The sequence below is a fragment of the Petaurus breviceps genome, unplaced genomic scaffold (genome assembly GCF_028583685.1).
Source record: "Petaurus breviceps papuanus isolate PSGF00001 unplaced genomic scaffold, PetGlider_PUasm1.0 558, whole genome shotgun sequence".
NCBI classification, from domain to species: Eukaryota; Metazoa; Chordata; class Mammalia; order Diprotodontia; family Petauridae; genus Petaurus; species Petaurus breviceps.
The window spans coordinates 3,758,620-3,766,572 of NW_027186376.1; the positions used below are offsets into that span (position 1 = coordinate 3,758,620).

Here is a 7,953-nt window from a genome sequence, read left to right on the forward strand (position 1 = left end):
ACACACACACACACACACACACACACACACACACACACACACACACAGAGTTACCTGGCAGAAAAGAGCTCTGGATTGGGAGTCAGAGGACCTGGTTTCAAGTTCTGATGATGCCCATCACTAAGTGTGTGACCTTGTATAAATTACTGTCCTTTGTACCTCACTATTCTCATCTCTAAAATGAAGGGGTTGGACTAGAAGCCCTGTGAGGTCCCTTTCAGGGCTAGATGGAGGAGAATAAGAGCAGAGATTGATATCAACAGAAGTGAATTGAAGAAAGCTTCCAGAAAAGGGAGCTTTGGACACTTGGGCTTTCAAAGGCTTGGTAGGAAGAAAATCAGCTGGGAAGAAAGGAAGCGAGGATATTCTAGGTACAGAGCACAAAGGTTTATTATCTCCATCAGCAGGTATAAATGAATACTTATGTAACATAATTATTATTGTAATTCCCAGAGTTTAAGTCCTAGCTTGGGCATTCACTAACATGTTACCTTTGGTAAATCATGCTATTGCAGCCTCAGTTTCTCCTTCTGTAAGGTGGGGACACAAAATTTCACACTCCTGCATCACAGGAACTTTGTAAACCTTGAAACAGCAGAAAGAACTATTATCATTTCCATCTGTCAGATTCCCAAGGACCAGGACAGACCTTCATTATTTTGGGATCTCTCTCCCCTCTTCCCCAAAGATCTGCTATTTCTTCAGCATGGCTATGCAGAAGGCAGCACAAGATTCCAGAGCTAGCATCAGAAGGACCGTCTGGGACAGTGCCCTCTTTATAGAAAGGGGAACCGAAGCTAAGGAAGTTTGTGACTTGTCCAAAGTCACAGGAACAGTAAAAATTTAGAGGTAAGGTTTGAAGCCATTTTCACTACCTGCAAAGTCAGCGTTCTTTCCATGGTAGCATACTGAGATTTAGTAAAAAATTAATAAAGTTTAGTAGAACTAGGAAGCTGTCTGAGGCATCTGGAGGTTAAGAGACTGCCCATAGCTAGTAAGTGGCAAAAACCTCAATGATAAGTGAGACCAAGCCAGCACCCCCTTCCCAGGTTGCCGGAGCCCAAGGCAGGGATTTAATGACTTCATAATAAACTTTGTTGAAAGCCTCTCCCAGTCCAGATTCCAAACCAGAGTATTTACTCACTCCCTTTCTTCTCTCCTCCTCACTTCCCTCCCCCACCCCCACTTCTAGATCAGGGCTCTCCCTGAGGAACAGGGAAGGGAGCTACTTCTGCCTTTAGGGTCCCTTTAGAGAAAAAAAAAAGTTATCCTTCTCAACGTCCTCCTTCCTCGTCCAACAACCTGCCAGGATTCAGGCTCAAGCCTGAATTAAGGGGGTCTTCTCAAATAACTTCTCCTCTCATAAAGGCTCTCAACCTTAAAAATAGAAGCTGACTTTGGGGCTTGGTTCTGAGGAGGGCACTTCCCTTGATTGGATGAGCTCTGTTGGTCTTTTCCTCCCTGGGAATTTCCCCTGACCCAGGGAAATTCAGCAATACCAGAGCCCATCTTATCAGAACTGCTGCCATCTAGTCTGGGCTATGGAAATTGAAAATTCAGCCTCTTTTCTCCAGCCACCCCAGCCTTGATCCAGAAGCTTCACCCTCTCATGGAGCTGGGAAGCCTCATTTCTTATCCAGATCTTTTCCTAGGACTTTGGAGTTGGAAGAGACCTTAGGTATCATCCAGTTCAAATCTCTCATTTCACAGATGGGCCTTGGGTGATAGTGACATCAATTTAATTCAACAAGAATTGATTAAGAAGCTTTTAGATCCTTCCCGGTGCTGAGAGAAGACAGGAAAAGGAAACAGCCCCTGCCCTCAAGAAACCAAAATTCTGTTCTCTGGGTTCCATATTCAAAGCCCCTTCTATGCTACTACCCCAAGGACTGATCAAGTTGAAGGATTTCTGTCCATTTTGTCACCTTTTCCTTGGGCACTTCCTATCTCCCTCCTGTCAGAGCTCTGGCCTAGGAGTCAAGAACTGAGTCCCAGTCAAAGGATCACAGGGGCAGGGACTTTAGAGATAATTTAGTACAATTTCCTCATTTTATGAAGGAAGAAACTGAGTCCTAGAGATTGGAAGTGATTTGTCCAAGGCTTTGCAACTAAACGGTAAGGTTTGGGAGAGGTTAGGGTCAGGATTCAAGTCCAGCTTCCATGACTCCAAATCCCCTGATTTTCCCACTGCCACGGTGGGCCTCAGTTTCCCCCTTAGTAAAATGAGACAACTGGTTAGGTTCCTCTCCTACCTAGCTTTAACAGTGTAGGACTGAAAAATGAGAAAGCTTTTTTTCTTAGGAGGGTAAGGTGGGGATGAGAGTAGGAAAGAAAGTCTTGGCCGACCCACCCTCGGTATTGGCAGCCAACCACTACAGGGAAATCACCCCTAGCTTGCAAACTGGCCTTCAGTCAATTCCTGGTCTATGTGCTTATCTGGAGATGCGACTTTATCGAACAGCAGATGGGCTCCCTGTGCTATCATCACATTTCAGGGAACAACCGTTGTTTCTTAGGGAAGACATTCATGCCTATACTAAAGATGAGCCCCGACCCTCTGCTTCAGGGAAGGCAGGAGCGGTAGGAGCAGCGCTTCCTGGTCATTGGGATGAGTGTGTCCGGCACCAGCCTAGAGGGGACCCACTGTCCGCTCCCCCTCCCCCAAGATTCTCTAAGGATGAAACGACCCTTCCTGGGACTGGCACCGGAGGAGGGGTTGGGGGAGGGAGGTGGGCAGAATTCGAACTCGGGCTATCCCTCCCAGCCAGCAGAACTCGGCGAAGGCAAGAAAGAAGGGAAGACGACCACTCTCCCCCCTCCACCCCCCGCCCGGTGTAAAAGACCTTTCCCTGCTAGCTTGCCGTATCCCCAGGACACAGCTTCTCTGGCTCGCTCTCGATCACGCTCTCCCCCACACAGGCGCTTATTACGGAATTAAATATCCCGGAGCCCTTTGGATCACCCATGCCTTGTCTACCTTCCTCCCCCCAAGAAGGCAGGGAAGCCTCGTGGCTGGTGTTTTAAACAAGCGGTGGCAGGACGAGCTCCTAGCTTTACCGGTTGGTGGGGGCAGCCTCAACCCGCTCCCTCCTCTCTCCCCCCTCCATCTTGCTGAATAACAAAAAATAATAATTTGAATATATATATTTATATACATATATGAAATCTGATGAAACTGCGGGTCTAGTTGTCATGGCAACAGCGAGCACTAATGAGCTTCCCAAGGTGCTAAAGACTAATGCCCTCGGTGCCAGGGATAAATATTGATTCGGCCGCGGATCGAAAGCAAACCGTGTGCCCGCGGCCCCAGGCTCACGAGTGGAGGCGCCCGCGGAAGGTGGGAGCTGCGGGGGCGGAGATGGGGTTGCTGCTAGGGACGATTGGGATATGAGAGAAGGAAACCTTTCTCTTCTCCATCCTGGTACCCCCTCCCCAACTTGAATTCCCGAGTCCTTAGAGAGAGCTAGCAGGCGCCCCCACCCACAGTCCGACCCCGCCGTCCCCCGGGATCTGCCAGCACCCTAACCTCTTTCTTCGAGGCTGGGACCTTCTGGCACCGTCCCCACCCATTAGTGCCGCGGACCTGTTTGCCTGCGCCTTGTTTTCTGCTGCGCCCTGAGCCTATTACCAGCTTTCCCAACCCCCTCCCCAGGTGTGTCCCCGACCTGCTGCCACGCGCCCCTCCCCCAGGTGTCCTGGTCAAGCTGGCATGCGCACCCCCCTCCCCAAGTTCGTCCTCGATCTTCTGGCATGTACCTCTCTTCAAGTGCGCCCGGGTCAAGCTGGCACGCGCTACCCTCCCCTGATGTGTCCCTGACCCTCTGGCACGAGGCCCCCCCCTTCAAGTGCACTCTGGTCAAGCCGGTATGCACCCCACCTCCGTGCTCTCGGGACAAGCTGGAACGCGCCCCCTCTTCGAGCTGGGATAGCCTTTCCTGAGCTCCCTGAGTCTAAAGCCTGGGACCTGCATGCTTGCGCCTCCCCCACCCCCACTTACCCTGGCACGCGCCCCTCCCCGCGCCTAGCGCCCGGGACCAGCCCGCACCCCCTGTCTGTCCTGGGGCCCCGGTGGCGTCTCCCAGCTGCCCCAAAGCAGGGGGCTGCCCAGCCGACTTCCTTACCTGGGCGCAGCTTCCCGGCTTCTCTGTGGCCAGGCAGCCCCAGCGGCCGCCGCCGGCAGCCGGCTTCTCCAAGGGCGCATCCGCCGCCGCCGCCGCCTGCAACAGTTGTGCCGGCTCCGCGGGCTCGCGTTGGTCGCCCGCAGCTCTGAGTTCCGGGGACTCCCCAGCGCGTGCGCCCGGGGGCTGGAGGGACGCCCAGGATTGAGACGGGACTTGGAGCCCCTGCCGTCCGAGCCTTGTCTTGGAGGGGCCGGGTGCTCGGGACTGCTGCTGCTCCTCTGCCGCCGGCTGCGGGGACCGGGCTAGGAGGGCTCTAGTCGACCCCGTTACGAGAGGCGGGCAGCAGCCCCCGGGTCTCGGGGGGCCGACATGAGGCGCCGCCGGCCGGCCTGGCCCGGCCCGGAGGGAGAGAAGCAGGCAGGGAGGCGGCCCCCGGGCGCCTAGAGAGCCCCGGGAGCGGGACGCTGCTGCAGGCGGACTGGAGCTGGGACTCCTGAGCGCTGCTGCCGCCGCCGCTCCTCGCAGCAACCGCGCCGCCGGCCCGGGGCCTCGCTCATGCTCCCCGCCGGCTCGCTGCCCCTCCGCGCTCTAGCGCTCGCTGGCTGGAGCTCCAGTTAAGTCCTCGGCGGGCTGCCGGGCCGCCGCTGCTTGGCCTCTCCCTCTCTCCTCCTCCCTTTCCCCTCCCCCCCCCCTCCCTCCCTCTCCCCTCCCTCTCTCCCCAGTCCTCTCTTTCTTTTCTCTCCGCTTTCCTTCCTGTCTTTTCACTCCTTTTTTTCTTACCCCTCTTCAAACCTTCTTTTCTCCTCTTTCTCCTTCTTTCTCTTCCAAGTCTTTTTCTCCGCCTCTTTCCTTTTTTTCCTTCTTGTCTTCCTTCCTTCCTCCCCCCCCCCCCGCTTTGCTCAGACAATTCAGTTCAGTTCAACAAATACTGTATTGTCAGTCAGTCACTAAACATTAATTAAGCGCCTACTACGTATATGCCAAGGCACTGGGTTAAGCTTGGTAGGAGGAGTCTTAGAACAGAGAATGTCAGACTGTGTGGAGTGCCCTGTCTGAGGAAGGAGATACACACACACACACACACACACACACACACCCCGAAAAGGGGGTGCTTTCTCTGGCTTCTTCCGATCTGAACAGACACCAAGGTTCCCTTTAACTGTGCCACTCTGTGATGTGTTCAAAAATTCTCTAAATTCTCAAAAACGCTCTGCGTTCTAACATTCTGTATTCTAAGGTTTCTTCCACCGCTGTCATTCCAGGTTCTCGGATGGAAGACAGCTGAAATATGATGGCCAGAGGCCTGGCTGAGAAGCCAGAGGGGCCGCCATTCAAATTCCCATCGGCTGCTAACTAACGCTGGCACCTTCCCCCTCTGCTGGCTTTTAAGTGGAGTTAATGAAACATCACGCGCACATAGTGGATGGTCGTTCGGTTTTGCTGAACCGCCTTGCCCCCTCTTTCTTTTTGGTCCTTTGTTATAAGAGATGGCTCACTAATTCAGACGAGGGGAAGGGATATATTTAGAACTGAAGGTGATAGAAAAACAAAAGACTCCAATAAATATTATTTTGGAGAAAAGAGAGAGAAAGAAGGGTTTCCATGGTATAAGCTCCGCGATCACTTAGGCTGATGAGTTTGTGATTCGAAGTTCCGAGGCTCTGACATTACCTATTCTAAGGTCTCTTCCGACAGCCGGGTACAGCTCCCCGTTACAGTACCCCTCCTGTTACAGGGCCCTCCACCCAGCTTGATATGGTGTCTCCTAAGGCTCCTCCTGGCACACTGAGCGCAATACCCGGCACGTAGTAGGTGTTTCATAAATGTTTACTGACTAGCAATAAAGTATTTGTTGAACTGTACTGTATCGTTGGAGGAGAGAAAAAAAGGAAGGAAGACAAAAAAGTAGTAGTTCTTGAGGTGGTCACTTATGTCGAAGAAAGCTTTCCAGACTGGGAAATAGAGCAACGGTGTTGATGCTAGAATTAGGATGGCATGGACAGGAAAGAATTAGAAGAGCAGCCTGAACAGAATTAAGAGTTGTGGAAAGGGGAAGAGTCCAGATTGTGGGAGGCCTTGAATGCCATAATAAGGAATTTTGACTTCATTTATTGGGAAATGTGGAGCCCCTAGAGAAAAGCCCCTGAGCAGAAGAAGAAGATAATGTCCTTTCTTTTGTCCTGAACTATTGTTCATGCTTTCATCCATGTCTGGACAGTTTCTCCTCTCTTTCCCATACAATTAATCCTATTCTTCAAACCCAAGCTCAGAGTGCACAGAGTACCATCCAGATTTCCTTCTTGACCCCAGCACATGTATCCAATTGCCATGGTGTGTTATGCACTGTGGTTGGGGCTGAGGATAGAAAAATGAAATATATCACAGGCCCTACCCTTGATGAGAAGCTTATGCCCTTTTGGGGGTAGTAGAAAGGTCAGAGAACCTGGGATAGAATCCCAACTTTGCTATTTATTAACTGTGTGACCTTGAAAAGGTCATTTTCAAACTCCAAGACTCAGTGCCCTCATCTACCAAAAGGAATGCCATTATTCACATTGCCTACTTCTCAGCATTTCAGTTGCTGGAAAGCACTCTACAAAACATGTTTGCCTAGCTAGTAAGGATCAGACTCTGGCTGGAAATCTGCTTTGTCTGCTCCATTTGCTGTATTTGGCCCTTAGTACACACAGCGTCCTGAACTTCCTCATGAAATAAGTCTCAGAGCTGGAAGAGACTTCAGAAGCATCCAATTCAACCCATACCTGAATAACAATTGCCGCTTATAATAATTATCACTTTTATAAAGATCATTCTAAGGTTTACAGCCCACCTGAGTCTTCACAATAAGCTTGTGAAGTTAAGTGGTCTACAATGTACCATGAAGTGCTTGCTCACCCAGCTTCTTCACCAAGACACTGAGCAATGGGCTGTATTCCAATCTCCCTCCCCAAGGCAGCCTGATATATTATGGGATAATTGGAAATGTTAGAAGATTTTGTTGTGACAGTCCTTTTGAGACAGCATGCCAGGGCTCAGATCCCCTCAATTTTTTCCTCTTCCCTAAGCTGTAAATATCCCCAGTTCTTCAAACGTATCTTCTATGATCTGGACTTGAGGTCTCCTTCCTCTTTAGCCCATGTCTTGCTTTTGGGATGAGAGCATCACAGGATCCAAGATCTAGAGCTTGAAGGTACCACAGAGGCCAGCTAGCCCAACTCCGTCATCTTGCTGAAACCCAGAGGAAAACAAACCAGGCTTTTGGTAGGGGAATCACAGGAGTCTAGATTTAGATCCAGAAGAGACCTCAGGGAGCATCTAATCCGTTCTCCTCTTTCTACAGAGAAGAAAACTGAAGATTATTGAAATTAAGTGACTTATCTAGGGTCACATGAGTAGTGAGTGTCAGAGGCAGGTCTTCTGGATGTTGACTCTGACCACTGAACTATGTGACCTAGTGGTGGAGATCTAAGTGATTGGGGGAGGGGGTCTGTATTTGTGGGAGGGGGAGAAAGAGGGAGAGATAGAAGAGGGAGAGGAAGAAAGAGGAGTCAGGGGAGAGGGAGAGGGACACGCACAAAGAAACAGAGACAGAGAGATATGGACAGAGAGAGAATATAGAAAAAGACATAAACACATTTGGTGAGGGAGACAGGAGAGGAAAGACAGATATTGGGAGACAGAGAGAGAAAGATAATGAACAGAGAATGCATGAGAATGAAGCAACCACATGAGGCAGTGTGTGTTTGCGAGAAAATAGAAGATCTGAGAGGGAAGAAAAAAGAGAGGAGAGAGAGAGAGACAGACAGAGAGAGAGAGAGAGAGAGAGAGAGAG

General features: G+C 50.8%; 1 protein-coding gene across 2 annotated transcripts in view; it reads right to left on the minus strand.

Moving 5' to 3' along the window:
- The window catches only part of SHISAL1 (shisa like 1), a 113,620-nt gene extending 108,111 nt beyond the window's left edge, over positions 1–5,509 (minus strand). The window contains exon 1 of one of the 2 annotated variants that reach the window (XM_069102916.1): positions 4,902–5,509. The gene's annotated coding sequence lies outside the window, so the exon portion shown is untranslated. Of the gene's footprint in view, positions 1–4,121; positions 4,735–4,901 lie in introns of those variants that run through there. The other variant, XM_069102915.1, reaches the window with a different exon arrangement.
- Between the last annotated feature and the right edge of the window lie 2,444 nt (positions 5,510–7,953).